At 37.9% G+C, this 15,055-nt stretch overlaps 1 protein-coding gene across 1 annotated transcript in view; it reads left to right on the top strand.

The window, feature by feature from the left end:
- Positions 1-15,055, top strand: part of LRP1B (LDL receptor related protein 1B) — a 2,241,805-nt gene that overhangs the window by 605,158 nt on the left and 1,621,592 nt on the right. The gene's annotated exons all lie outside the window — the stretch shown is intronic.

The raw sequence follows: 15,055 nt of genomic DNA, 5'->3' as shown, positions 1-15,055 counted from the left end.
TTCTTGCTGGTTGCAATCTCATTAGAGTTATGGTCCAAACTGAAGTGTGAAAATTTACTCAGGGAAACATTTCTTTGTTAGCATTCTACTACAAGGGAGCACTGGAGACCCCTCAGAGACATGATGGAATTCCTTTTGAAATAGAAAACTAGAAACATGTTTGAAACTCACCCCTCATGGGCATACACTTTATTAACTTGGGGTCCTTTATGGATAATAGCTGTATGTCAAGGTAGCTATGCTTAGGCTGATTCAAGAATTTGCTTGCTCCAGTGATAGTACCTTCCCTGGAATATTGACTGCAACTCTGTGTTGCTTTAGAACTGATGTCACTGGCTATTTGTTATTAGACACTTGAGAAATCTGGGTGGAGTTCCTTGTGGAAGTTTAGAAAAATAATTCACAGAATCCTGATTAGAGCATGGTACTTAAATAGTCTAGAAATGGTATTCAGTTCAGTAGCTCAGCCGTGTCCGACTCTTTGTGACCCCATGGACTGCAGCACGCCAGGCTTCCCTGTTCATCATCAACTCCTGGAGCTTACTCAAACTCATGTCCATTGAGTCGGTGATGCCATCCAACCATCTCATCCTTTGTTGTCCCCTTCTCCCACCTTCAATCTTTCCCAGCATCAGGGTCTTTTCAAATGAGTCAGTTCTTCGCATCAGGTGGCCAGAGTACTGGAGTTTCAGCTTGAGCATCAGTCCTCCCAATAAATATTCAGGACTGATTTCCTTTAGGATGGACTGGTTGGATCTCCTTGCAGTCCAAGGGACTCTCAAGAGTCTTCTCCAACACCACAGTTCAAAAGCATCAATTCTTTGGCGCTCAGCTTTCTTTATAGTCCAACTCTCACATCCACAGACTACTGGAAAAGCCGAAGCTTTGACTAGATGGACCTTTGTTAGCAAAGTAATGTCTCTGCTTTTTAATATGTTGTATAGGTTGCTCATAGCTTTTCTTCCAAGGAGCAAACATCTTTTAATTTCCTGGCTGCAGTCACCATCTGCAGTGATTTTGGAGCCCAAGAAAATAAAGCCTGTCACTCTTTTCATTGTTTCCCCATCTATTTGCCATGAAGTGATGGAACTGGATGCCATGATCTTAGTTTTCTGAAAGTTGAGTTTCAAGCCAACGTTTTCACTCTCCTCTTTCACTTTCATCAAGAGGCTTTTTAGTTCTTCTTCTCTTTCTGTCATAAGGGTGGCATCATTTGCATATCAGAGAGTATTGAAATTTCTCCTGGCAGTGTTGATTCCAGCTTGTGCTTCATCAAGCCCATTATTTTGCATGATGTACTCTTCATATAAGTTAAATAAGCAGGGTGACAATGTACAGCCTTGATGTACTCATTTCCCAATTAGGAAAAAGCTGTTCCATGTCCAGTTCTAACTGTTGCTTCTTGACCTGTATACAGATTTCTTAGGCGGCAGGTCGGGTGGGCTGGTATTCCCATCTATCTGAGAATTTCCCACAGAAATGGTATTCAGATCAGTTCAGTTCAGTTCAGTCGCTCAGTCGTGTCCGACTCTTCGCGACCCCATGAATCACAGCATGCCAGGCCTCCCTGTCCATCACCAACTCCCGGAGTTCACACAAACTCATGTCCATCGAGTTGGTGATGCCATCCAGCCATCTCATTCTCGGTCGTCCCCTTCTCCTCCCACCCCCAAACCCTCCCAGCATCAAACTCTTTTCCAGTGAGTCAACTCGTCGCATGAGGTGGCCAAAGTATTGGAGTTTCAGCTTTAGCATCAGTCCTTCCAATGAACACCCAGGATTGATCTTCTTTAGAATGGACTGGTTGGATCTCCTTGCAGTCCAAGGGACTCTCAAGAGTCTTCTCCAGCACCACAGTTCAAAAGCATCAATTCTTCGGCGATCAGCTTTCTTCACAGTCCAACTCTCACATCCCAGGCAAATACAACAAGGTGAAGGTCTACAGTTCAACATAAGGGATAACTTGTGTTCTGAAAGTCACCAAGATTCTGTTTGTTTTAGAAGCTGCTTTATTGTCATGGAAACTCTAGAGAGAAAGATGATTTGCCCTCATTCATACACTGAATGCATATTTGTATGTCAACAAGATAGGGTACTGATATGTTGAAAAAGGAGCTTCAAGAGTCTTTCAGGGGGAAGTGTATCAGGTTTCTGTATACATTTTCCATGACTAAAATCCTTTCATGTATAGTCATTGAGACAGTTAAAGTAATTTTAGTATCCATTTTGTTTTGTTTATGTTTATTTTAGATATAAGAGGCTACCTGAGTTCTCAATGTTGTAACACTAATCAATTTTGAGTTAGAAAATGGGGAAAACATTGAGATACTTGGGAAATTAAAAGCTAAGAACAAATTACAGAGTTCATATTTAAGGTGGGAGGAGAATGTGTAAATTCAGATTGGCTTCCATCTCTTGATGGGCTTCCCCGATAGCTTAGTTGTTAAAGAATCTGCCTGCAGTGCAAAAGACTGCAGTGTGATTCCTGGGTCGGGAAGATCCACTGGAAAAGGGATAGGCTACCCACTCCAGTATTCTTGGGCTTACCTTGTGGTTTATTTGATAAAGAATCTGTCTGCAATGCGGTAGACCTGGGTTCAATCCCTGGATTGGGAAGATCCCCTGGAGAAGGGAAATGCTATGTACCCTAGTATTTTGGCCTGGAGAATTCCATGGGCTATAGTCCATTGGGGGTCAGTCACAAAGAGTAGGACATGACTGATACCATGACTGACACCCGGCTCTTGTTAGCTGATTACTGACAGAACAGGTTCAGATTATTGTGGATAAGAATGCATCTCATCCATCATCAGAAGACTCCAGTACCTAGCCCTGGGTATTGTTTGGAGGCCATGGCTTAACTCAATAGCTTTCCTTTTTTTTAAATATTTATTGATCTCTTTTATTTCTTTTTCTTTTCTTTTTTCTTTTTTTTTATTTCACAATATTGTATTGGTTTTGCCATACGTTGACATGAATCCACCACGGGTGTACATGTGTTCACCATTTTGAACTTCCCTCCCACTTCCCTCCACATATCATCCCTCTGGTTCATCCCAGTGTAACAGCCCTGAGCATTCTGTGTCATGAATTGAACCTGGACTGGCGATTTGTTTCACATATGATAAACAGCTTTCCTTTAACAGTGTCAGATACAAAGGGGAAATGTTCTAAGTGTTTGGCCTTCTGTTTCTTATTTTTTTGTATGTCATTCTATATAGGGGTACAGACATTCCTGTGTGTTTACTAGTTCAGTTCAGTCGCTCAGTCGTGTCCGACTCTTCGCGACCCCATGAATCACAGCACGCCAGGCCTCCCTGTCCATCACCAACTCCCGGAGTTCACTCAAACTCATGTCCAGTCGGCGATGCCATCCAGCATCCATTCTCTGTTGTTCCCTTCTCCTCCCGCCCTCAACCTTTCCCAGCATCAGTCTTTTCCAGTGAGTCAACTCATCGCATGAGGTGGCCACAGTATTGGAGTTTCGGCTTTAGAATCAGTCCTTCCAATGACCACCCAGGATTGATCTCCCCAAGAATGGACTGGTTGGATCTCTTTGCAGTACAAGGGACTCTCAAGAGTTTTCTCCAACAGAGGACTGTCTAATTGCAACCTGAATCTATGAAGAAAAGAATCCAGTAAATAACAAACTTTTCTTATTTGGTGGTAGAGCCTGAATTAGGTATGGTTACCTGATTCTTTTTCTGCTCAGGGTGTGCTAGTCAGAGAATGGGGAAGTGACCTGGGATTTAATGGTAACTGAAGTGTACAGGGGACACAGATAACAGATTTTTCTAGTTTACTTGTTCACCTTAAATACTGATGCCAAGAATTGCCTCCCCAGGCAGTTGGAACTCACCATCAATTGCCTTTCCTTACCAGTCCTCTCACCACCATTCCTCTATGAGCAAATCCTTTAAAAAATATATAGTGCTATTATTTGTGGAGCACAACAAATCTCCAAACCATTACAGTGTTTCTCAGCTTTGGCTGTGCATTAGGTTCACTTGGAATATGTTTTAAAAATTGTGTAGGCTCCACCCCAGAGAAAAATTAATTGAAGGTGGGGAGTAAGGAGGATCTTGGGCATGGCAATTAAAAAAATTCTCTAAGTGATTCCAAAGCATAAGCAAGACCGCCCTAAACAGGGCATTTAAGTGGGAAGAAGGTAGGGTTATGGAGGAGTCGATGGCTGTTTTAGCCTCCCCTACCTTCTACCTTATTGCCAAATTCAGACTTAAATTGAAGAAAGTAGGGAAAACCACTAGACCATTCAGATATGAACTAAATCAAATCCCTTATGATTATACAGTGGAAGTGAGAAATAGATTTAAGGGACTAGATCTGACAGATAGAGGGCCTGATGAACTCTGGACGGAGGTTCGTGACATTGTACAGGAGACAGGGACCAAGACCATCCTCATGGAAAAGAAATGCAAAAAAGCAAAATGGCTGTCTGAGGAGGCCTTACAAATAGCTGTGAAAAGAAGAGAAGTGAAAAGGAAAGGAGAAAAGGAAAGATATAAGCATCTGAATGCAGAGTTCCAAAGAAGAGCAAGGAGAGATAAGAAAGCCTTCCTCAGCGATCAATGCAAAGAAATAGAGGAAAACAACAGAATAGGGAAAAAAAAGAGATCTCTTCAAGAAAATTAGAGATACCAAAGGAAATTTCATGTAAAGATGGGCTCAATAAAGCACAGATGGTATGGCCTTAACAGAAGCAGAAGATATTAAGAAGAGGTGGCAAGAATACACAGAAGAACTGTACAAAAAAGATCTTCACGACCAAGATAATCACAATGGTTGATCACTGAGCTAGAGCCAGACATCTTGGAATGTGAAGTCAAGTGAGCCTTAGAAAGCATCCCTACGAACAAAGCTAGTGGAGGTGATGGAATTCCAGTTGAGCTATTTCAAATCTTGAAAGATGATGCTGTGAAAGTGCTGCACTCAATATGCCAGCAAATTTGGAAAACTCAGCAGTGGCCACAGGACTGGAAAAGGTCAGTCTTCATTCCAATCCCAAAGAAAGGCAATGTCAAAGAATGTTACCGCACAATTGCACTCATCTCACACGCTGGTAAGTCATGCTCAAAATTCTCCAACCAGGCTTCAGCAATATGTGAACCGTGAACTCCCAGATGTTCAAGCAGGTTTTAGAAAAGGCAGAGGCACCAGAGATCAAATTGCCAACATCCGCTGGATCATGGAGAAAGCAAGAGAGTTCCAGAAAAACATCTATTTCTGTTTCATTGACTGTGCCAAAGCCTTTGACTGTGTCGATCACAATAAACTGTGGAACATTCTGAAAGAGATGTGAATACCAGACCACCTGACCTGCCTCTTGAAAAACCTGTATGCAGGCCAGGAAGCAACAGTCAGAACTGTACATGGAACAACAGACTGGTTCCAAATAGGAAAAGGAGTACATCAAGGCTGTATATTGTCACCTTGCTTATTTAACTTATATGCAGAGTACATCATGAGGAATGCTGGGCTGGAAGAAGCACAAGCTGGAATCAAGATTGCTGGGAGAAATATCAATAACCTCAGATATGCAGATGACACCACCCTTATGGCAGAAAGTGAAGAGGAACTCAAAAGCCTCTTGATGAAAGTGAAAGAGGAGAGTGAAAAGGTTGGCTTGAAGCTCAACATTCGGAAAACAAAGATAATGGTATCTGGTCCCATCACTTCATGGGAAATAGATGGAAAAACAGTGGAAACAGTGTCAGACTTTATTTTGGGGGGCTGCAAAATCACTGCAGATGCTGATTGCAGCCATGAAATTAAAAGACGCTTACTCCTTGGAAGGAAAGTTATGACCAACCTTGACAGTATATTAAAAAACAGAGACATTAGTTTGCCAACCAAGGTCCATCTAGTCAAGTATGGTTTTTCCCGTGGTCATGTATGAATGTGAGAGTTTGACCATAAAGAAGGCTGAGCACTGAAGAATTGATGTTTTTGAACTGTGGTCTTGGAGAAGACTCTTGAGAGTCCCTTGGACTGCAAAGAGATCCAACCAGTCCATTCTTGGGGAGATCAATCCTGGGTGTTCATTGGAAGGACTGATTCTAAAGCTGAAACTCCAATACTTTGGCCACCTCATGCGATGAGTTGACTCACTGGAAAAGACTCTGATGCTGGGAAAGGTTGAGGGTGGGAGGAGAAGGGGACGACAGAGAATGAGATGGCTGGATGGCATCGCCGACTGGACATGAGTTTGAGTGAACTCCGGGAGTTGGTGATGGACAGGGAGGCCTGGCGTGCTGTGATTCATGGGGTCGCGGAGAGTCGGACACAACTGAACGACTGAACTGAACTGAACCTTCTACCTACTTGGCTTTTGCTTTTTGTAACATTGATCAGAGTGCTGTGATGTAGAAATTCAGAGATCCTAGAAAGGGAAGATTGGTTTACACTGGAATGAGACACTTGCTATGGAGAAGCAAAAATGAATAAATCAAAAGGTGATTACGGGTGAGAAGTGTAGATAAAACCATCACTCAAATGGCCCAGGTAGAAAGTTAGAAGTTCAGATAGAAGAGAAAGAATTTGGGACATTTCTAGGCACATGGGTTACAAAGAGATGAGGAAGTCAGATTTCAAGAAGGTTTACATTGTTTCACCATACACAAAAATAAACTCAAAATGGACTGAAGATCTAAAGTAAGACCAGAAACTATAAAACTCCTAGAGGAGAACATAGGCAAAACACTCTCTGACATAAATCACAGCAGGAACCTCCATGACCCACCTCCAAGTATATTGGAAATAAAAGCAAAAATAAACAAATGGGACCTAATTAAAATTAAAAGCTTCTGCACAGCAAAGGAAACTATAAGCAAGGTAAAAAGACAGCCTTCAGAATGCAAGAAAATAATAGCAAATGAAACAACTGACAAAGAATTAATCTCAAAATATACAAGCAGCTTCTTCAGCTCAACTACAGAAAAATAAACGACCCAATCAAAAAATGGGCCAAGGAACTAAACAGACATTTCTCCAAAGAAGACATACAGATGGCTAACAAACACATGAAAAAATGCTCAACATCAGTCATAATCAGAGAAATGCAAATCAAAGCCACAATGATACCATTTCACACCAGTCAGAATGGCTGCTATCCAAAAGTCTACAAGCAATAAATGCTGGAGAGGGTGTGGAGAAAAGGGAACCCTCTTACACTGTTGGTGGGAATGAAAACTAGTACAGCCACTATGGAGAACAGTGTGGAGATTCCTTAAAAAACTGGAAATAGAACTGCCATACGACCCAGCAATCCCACTCCTGGGCATACACACCGAGGAAACCAGAATTGAAAGAGACACATGTACTCCAATTTTCATCGCAGCACTGTTTATAATAGCCAGGACATGGAAACAACCTAGATGTCCATCTGCAGACGAATGGATAAGAAAGATTTGGTACATATACACAATGGAGTATTACTCAGCAATAAAAAGTATGCATTTGAATCAGTTCTAATGAGGTGGATGAAATTGGAGCCTATTATACAGAGTGAAGTAAGCCAGAAAGAAAAACACCAATACAGTATACTAATGCATATACATGGAATTTAGAAAGATGGAAATGATAACCCTGTATACGAGACAGCAAAAGACACACAGGTGTATAGAACAGTCTTTGGGACTCTGTGGGAGAGGGTGAGGGTGGGATGATTTGGGAGAATGGCATTGAAACATGTATATTATCATATGTGAAACAAATCACCGGTCCAGCTTCGAAGCATGATACAGGGTGCTCAGGGCTGGTGCACGGGGATGACCCAAAGGGAGGATAAGGGGAGAAGGGAGGTGGGACGGGGTTTCAGGAAGGGGAACTCATGTACACCCGGGACAGATTCATGTCAATGTATGGCAAAACCTACCAATATAATATTGTAAAATAATTAGCCTCAAATAAAAAAAATAAAGTTCTACAGAATTCAAGATGCATCCTCAAAAAAAAAAAAAAAAAAAAGAAATTCCTTAAATTATTCTTTGAGAAATTAAGAAAAAATAAATTGCTAATGTTTCTTCAAATGGGATACAGACTTGACATGGAGCCCTAATGTAGTTCACCTAAAGGTGATATAAGATATAGCTTATATCTTTGTAACATTTATGTCTGGATCAGATGTTGCAAAGTGTAAAAATAGGTTCAAATTAAATACTAAAGCATGTCCATCTGTCTGAGCACTCTGGTTATAATAGTTGCAAGCTCCAGCCATAGCGATCCTATACTAAAGGTTTAAATGAGAATTCAATTGAAATAAAATTTAATGTTCAAGCTTAAAATTTCCTGCACTGGCCAAGGGTTAGATTTTATCACTCATATGGGAGCTTTTGGACCTTGACATCCTAAAATGTGCCTTATCAACACAACCAATAAGGAAATTCTTTTCTGAGGCAAAACAAGCTATAGATCTGAAATGAAATAGATAATCAAAATGCTGAAGAGGGAAATAAAAAAAGCCAAAGGGGAAATAGGATATATATATATTTTTCATGAGCATTACTTCCAATGCTGTGTTTCAATATCCCAGACCAATTTGGAAGTAACATAGTAGCTATGAACAAAAGTGATATGACTGCTTGAGTTGCTGATTGCAAAGTGACAAAACTCAGCCCTCTGTGGAGTTAATCTGAAATAGTGACTTTCCAAAATTAGAACACTTGACTGGAGAGCTAGGGAGAAAGCAGGGGAAATTGAGCAAAATAAAAGCAAGTGGATTTTTTGTGGACTACGTTTCCCTTTGTATTTGAGATTGCCATAGCCAGAAGGGCTATTACTAGTGTGGCTATCACATCTGATCTAATTTGATCAACTGTCTTTTATTTGAGTTTCTGCTTCTAGATTTGCTAGTGCTCTTCACCTTCTGGGGTACACGGTAACTTTGCTACTTAAAAGAAATTGTATGTTGGAGTTTCCTCTGTCTCCTATATACTTCTGTAAAGCACAGTGTCTCTTTTCATCTTTCATTCAGTCAACCATGTTTAAATTGAACTCACTGTTTGAACATATACCTGACCACTATACTAGGCTCAGTTTTTAAGGCTACAGTCAGTTAAATAACCAATTATTTCTGCACTATTATTTTGGTGTTTATTTACCTAATGTTAATGGTTGAGGTTTTTCGGGAAGGATGCCATATAGCTAAATTATCCTTTGTAAGATTATAAAGACATATTGCAATTCAGTGGATAATACCTGTTATCATTACTGTCCTTAAGGAGTTTTCAATTTAGAAGTGAGGTAAGGCAAGAGGTGAAGAACTCTTTAACCATATAAGCTTTTCAAAGACGTATAAGCTCTGTAATCAAGTTCTAACATAGTCTGTTTGTACTATATTTTATAAATTATCAGATCTCCATGGTTGTTTTCCACTTGAGATTTTATGACCTTTCATAAAAGGCTTACTTTTATTCAAAGTAACAAAAATATGTGTGTCAACTTTGTGTGAAGTACTATTGAGGACACAGTAACATTCAAAGATGAATAATCTACCCTGATTGTATGCTCACCAAAGTAGTGAAACAGAAATGTATATGACTAAATAAATAGACTCTTTGTTGACTCTCAAAGTCAGAGATTAACATGAAAATTGTAAGATTCATCTTTTAAAATTGCACAAACGCCCATGAATTTGTGTGCATGGCTTTGAAATATCCTACTGTATTGTTGCAGATCCAATACAGTCCATTGTCTTCTGAACAGAGTGCTGTTTGTTTGGTTGGATTCCAGAGAAGCTTGCTGGATATTTATAACGTCTTTAGTACTGAAAACAAACAAAACAAAACAAAAAAATAAAAGCAAAACAAAATAAAATACAAATTAAAAAAAATAAAACACACGAAGTATCCTTTTCCTATGTTAGGCCTGATATGCTTATTTGAATGTCTGTAATTTAAATGCTGTATGATATATCTTCATTGTATTAAAATACTGTGGCAAGAACCTTAGAAGAAGTACAATCAAGGGGCTGTGGGGTGTAAAGGAGAATAAAAATTCATACCATAATAAAGTGTACTGAAAGAAACTTCTTAAAGGAATTTGAATTTGAGATTTCAAGAATAGATTTAATTTGACAAACTAAGGTTTCCAGTACAGGTACATACTGTCTGGGCTAAGCATACAGTGTGTGTGTGTGTGTGTGTATGTGTGTGTGTGTGTTTTGTAAGCAGTCCTTTCTATTAGAAGTTTAGAATACGAGTTAGGCATTAGAAGTTTATTATGTCCAGAGGACCAGTTAGAAACTGTTATAAGAGAGAGAAGGTTACATTTAACTCTAAAGGCCACTGGAAGGAGAATGCCTTAGTTGTAGTTTGGTTGTTACCAGTCAACTGAGTTCTCATAAAAATAGAAATGAGAAAGATTTGAGACAGAAGCAGATTGTACTGGATTATGGAGATAAGAATTTAAACTGGGACAGTGGCATTGGAAACAACAGAAGAAAGATCCAAGAAATTCTTATGTGTGGATTTTGTCTAGTACTGATATGATTGGTATTCACAGTGGGAGAGAAATTTGCATCTGATCACTTTTGGTCAACTAAAGTTTCTAGAGCAATGGTGTGTGGGTGTTTGTGTGTGTGCACTTAGATGTTCAGTCATGTACGACTCTTTTGCGACCCCATGGACTGTAGCCCACCAGCCTCTTCTCTCCATGGGGATTCTCCAGGCAAGAATAATGGAATGGGTTGCCATACCCTCCTCCAGGGGATCTTCCCAACCCGGGGATCAAACCCATGTCTACCAGCACTGCAGGCAGATTTTTTACTGACTGAGCCACAGGGGGTAGGCAGTTACTTATGTGAATGAATGGAACATATAGTATATAGTATATAATACACAGACAACTACTAACCTATTCATAAAATAACCCTTCGTTATATTTTTCCTTTACTTAGAATACATTTAAAACATGGATTAAGCAATGTTCCAAATGTTTATCCCTTACTGGCATATAGTACATTCTTTTGGCCATATTACAAGCATCTCATATATATCATCTCATCTTATATCTGTCTATGTGTTGTGTCTAGATTGTATATTTATTTTCCACTGCAGTCTCTTCAGTGAAAAGAAGTTAAGTTCCTGCAGAGGGACTTATAATCCTTTTTAAGTGTTGAAATTTGCTAGCAAGCCTTTAAAATCTAGAAGGTAATTAAGTTCATGACAATTACTTTAGATCAATAGTTCATCTGTGGTTATATGGAATGTGCTTTAGAAGGGTATTGTCTCATTATTGTTATTAATTCTGTATATTACCTAACAGAGAAAGAAGGTCATTATGAATGAGTGTTTGCATCCATCCATACATCTGTCCAAATTTATTTCATCTTTTGACTTTTGATCAAATCAGTTTTGTTTGGGTTTTTCAACAAAAATCTACACTACTTTAAAAAGAGCACACTTTTCTCATTTTTTATGAAGAATATAAGTTCTCACAGTTTCATCAAGATTTTTTTTAAGACATTCAATTCAGGATCCTGTTAGAGTCTCACTCAACTCCAAACATTTTTTTTTTCATTTATAATAATATTGAAATTATAATGCCTTTAAGATATAGCCATTGATTGAATAAAATCAACTTTGTCATTAGTTTCTCTTAGACAAAACTGAGTAAAATACAGATACTCTGGAGAAGGGTTCGAGTAGCTAATAATAGTATCTTAGATAATAAAAACATATATATAATGAGACAGATAAGATAAATAACTGTCAAGATAACTAGCTGTTTTGATTCTCTGTGATTGGGAAGTCAGGAAATTTCAATCATTTTTATGTATGAAAACATTTTACTATGCCTATTAATAGTCCTTCATTTAGAGGTGCTGGAATACCAGTTTGCAGTTAAAATAATTAATATAACCCCACAAATAATAAAATGGTGCATGCAGTATATTTCTTCCTGACCACTATTCCAGTAAATATAGATTGTCCATAGTTGGATTCATGCCGTGTCTGAGTTATAACTTATCACTCCAATTATCTTATAAATGGATACAGATAAATTTTGGCTAACTTTCAATAACTAGTTTAATCTTCAAGTACCTCTAGTACTTGCTATGCAACACTAGATGTTCTTCTGACATGAGCTAAAGTTTCTAATATATGTAGGGCACTTAAATAACGTATTTTCATGAATTTGATGCTTTTCCAGTGCTGTGATGGCAGTGGGAACCTGTGACTTCTGTTTAACCATATGGCTGTTAAGTAGCAGATGCTTAGAAAAATTGATGAAAGGTATGAGTCATATTATCTGAAGAATTTTCCTAATTTTTTTTGCAGTTTGTCAAAACATTACATAAAAGAATGATAGCTTATGAGTAACAAAACAAAATATACATTTCAAAAGCCTGTCATATTTTTCTGCTTAGTATTATATCTCTTTTCTGCCAAAGACTGTTAACACTTAAATTAAAATGGTGATAGTGTTGTCTCATTGTACAAATGTCTAATATATGAAATAGACTTGGGTATTTTCCTATCTCATTATAAAATTTCCTGTAAACAAATCTAGAGACCAACATATTGAAAGTATGTTGCATTGTAATGTAGTTAAAGTGGCTCTTAAACATTGATTGTGACCCTCAGTGAGAAACATATTTTAACATTGTGATCCTGACAATACATGTATATGTTTTCGATAGATATCTGCAACTAAAATGAAAATTTCACAAAGATTTCACAAAGTAATGTTACTAATGTGATGTTTTATTGGAAGACTCTTGAGAGTCCCTTGGACTGCAAGGAGATCCAACCAGTCCATTCTAAAGGAGATCAATTCTGGGTTTTCATTGGAAGGACTGATGCTAAAGCTGAAACTCCAATACTTTGGCCACCTCATGCGACGAGTTGACTCACTGGAAAAGACTCTGATGCTGGGAAGGATTAGGGGAGGGAGGAGAAGGGGACAACAGAGAATGAGATGGCTGGATGGCATCACCGACTCTGTGGACATGAGTTTGAGTGAACTCCGGGATTTGGTGATGGACAGGGTGGCCTGGCGTGCTGTGATTCATGGGGTCACAAAGAGTCAGACACGACTGAGCAACTGAACTGAACTGAATCCTATCTTCTGTGTGCATTTTAATCAAATTAATGGGTATGTGTTCCTTTTTTGTTGTCCATATTTAGCTTGTTTGTACTACAACATCTATAATGAATTAGAATTTTAAAAATACATATTAAAAGAGAACACAAAATATTTTAGTTGTATTCATAGTTCATTACAATGAGGTAAAAATATCTTTTTCACCTCATCAGTTCAGTTCAGTTCAGTCGCTTAGTCGTGTCCGACTCTTTGCGACCCCATGAATCACAGCATGCCAGGCCTCCTTGTCCATCACCAACTCCCATAGTTCAACTTCAGTAATTCATAAGAACCCTGGAAATCCATAAACAGAATGTTCAAAGCTAGATATATACTTGAGAATAAACTGATGTACATTTCTTCTGGACTATGTTTAAGATTGTGTACCACAAATGTAATATCAACACGATCTAGATTAAATATTTATCTTTTTTAAATTTTCACTTGTATCTAATTACAATAACTTTTGTTTAAATTTCTAAAGCAACAATTTTTTTTTGTTTTTTTAAAATTAATTAATTAATTTTAATTGGAGTCTAATTACTTTACAATGTTGTAGTGATTTTTGCCATACATTGACTGGCTGTCTGCTCAGTGTAGCCACTCAAGTGACAATTTCGATGTAGAAAATTGTTCTTTGTGAAATAACATTTTGTAATTACACTTATTAAGTTGGTCACCTATAACTCAGTCTGATCATAATTCTTTATGTTGGCTAGACATATAGTAGAAAAATATAGTTCCTTTTATTAGAATTTCTCTAAGTTTTAAGTCAATGCTAGACTTGAGGAAACCTTTGGGACATCATGGATGCTTCAATTTTTTTAATCTATAAAAATGTGCATATGCTCAGTGTTTTTGTCAGTGCTTTTGATTTATCAACCAGGTTAGTCTCTCTGAAGAATTACTAATACATAGTCTTGTCTTATTCACCATCTCCCACTCCAAGTCACCATTTTCTTCTATTTCCATTTTTAAGAAAATGAGACGTTTCTTAAGGAAAAGATTCAAAACATCCCATTTAGGCCAAAAACATATAATGTAAAGAATAAACATGTCTTATCAGAAAAAAAAACAAAACTATATATATATGTGTGTGTATATATGAGTGTGTGTGTATTTATGTCTGAAGAATACAATGAAATATTCCTTGGCAGAATACACTATGGGCTGTTTATCTTGCACTGGTCCAGGTATCTTCTATACTTTTCTCTTTGAAAAGGCCCTTAAGGGTTTCACTGATTCCCTAGAATGTAAAATTTCCTTCACCCTCTGAAATCACTAATAATATCCATTTGCAGAAATAATGTTATCCAGCCTTATGTTGTCTGTTCTCTGGAGTATTGTTTGTGCAACAATAGATTTTCTTGTTTCATATATATTGGCAGAAGTTTACTAAGAAAACGTGTCCTCAATTGACTTTGTAACATACCTATATATATGAGTAATACTCCAATTATAAGGATGAAAGAGACTCTCTTATGAGAATTTTAAAAGGTTTTCCTATTATACAATCTTAAAATAAGATGTCTGGTCTATGAAGCAAGTTGCTTGATTTAAACAGATTTTCCTTGGACACTATAATGTGTTCCAAAGGTCCATGGATTCTCTCATCTTATGAAATCAGTTTCTAATTATGTGAATAAAGCCTAGCGTGGGATCTCAAAGTGGGCCTGTGTAGGAGGAATAAGGAAATTTCATAAGTTACATTAAAAGTAATACTCTTACTTAATTTTTATTGAGTATTCCCTCTACATTTATACCTTGGAAGTCCTCAAGCACAGTATGACACACATGCAACTAAACCATATATTTTGAGGTGGCCAAAAAATTCATTTGGGTTTTTCAAAACATCCTACCAAAAACCCAGATAAACTTTTGGCCAACCCAGTATCTTGAAATGCATTAAGATAAACAGAAACCTTGTCTTCAGGAGGCATGTAAATCAGCT

The sequence above is a fragment of the Moschus berezovskii genome, chromosome 2, assembly GCF_049115385.1.
Source record: "Moschus berezovskii isolate FMDL1 chromosome 2, NW_MosBer_1.0, whole genome shotgun sequence".
Taxonomy (NCBI): Eukaryota; Metazoa; Chordata; class Mammalia; order Artiodactyla; family Moschidae; genus Moschus; species Moschus berezovskii.
Note: the sequence above shows the minus strand (reverse complement) of the source record. Positions and strands in the feature narration are given on the sequence as shown.